The following is a 996-nucleotide window of genomic DNA, read 5'->3' on the forward strand; positions in this document are numbered from 1 at the left end:
TATACTTGATCAGATGAATCCGGAGTTTTCCGGTCGTTCGGAGAAAACACTGTTTTAAGCTGTTGCGTGCGCGATTGGCACGCTTCCCCAAACTGACTTAATTATACCAAATATTATCAGAAATCATATTTCCTAGTTCTATAGACCATTTATAACTCATATTTGAAACCTAGAGCTCAAAATTCAACTGGCACGTTTTACGGTGCAATCGCAACGCGGTATTTTTACCCGCGAAAAACACTATTCACTGATTTTTCTGAAACTTGCCTGTCAACTCAATTTTTCGTTCTGAATCCATTTCCAGGGATATTTTTATCATCTGAGACCTTCTACTCAATTTTTATCCTCCTAGGGTTGCGTGTTGGCTAATTACTGTTTTGCCCTTTCTTTGTATTTTGGCCTAATCTTTAGGATTTTCACTAATCCATCACTTGATTGCTCACTTAATATTTTAATTACTTGATTTAGAATTGTGAGGTGTTATAATCTGCATCATCGAAATTCAAAACTTAGATAGAAATATAAACCATCCAAATGGAAAAATAAAAGGACGTTTGAAAAATAAACACCAAAAATGAGAAAGATCATGTGGCAGATAGTAAGGGTGTTAACGGGCCGAGCCGAGCCGAGCTTTGATCTTAACGGGCCAAGCCTGTATTTAAAAGTGTCAGACTGGCCTTAGCCTGTTACCTGTTACGAATATAATATTAGCCTGTGGCCTGGTTCGTTTACAAAAAATAAAAGCCTGTCTCAAGCCTGTGGCCTGTTTATTTATTAAAAATAAAAACCTTACATTCCAATTTGTAGCCGTATTCAGCCCATTAATCATGCACTGATATGTATTTTTTTGTAAGAAAATAATAGTTGTTTCTTTTATAATAAAAAAACATTAATATTAAAAAATCAAAATAACAACATCACCTTTACTTTATTTTACGTTGCTTTTCCTTAATTTTCTTCCACATTCTAGATTTTTTACATTAAATTTTCTTCCAC

This window comes from Gastrolobium bilobum, unplaced genomic scaffold (assembly GCF_033153095.1).
Source record: "Gastrolobium bilobum isolate Gb01-03AN ecotype WA unplaced genomic scaffold, APGP_CSIRO_Gbil_v1 utg24423, whole genome shotgun sequence".
Lineage (NCBI taxonomy): Eukaryota > Viridiplantae > Streptophyta > Magnoliopsida > Fabales > Fabaceae > Gastrolobium > Gastrolobium bilobum.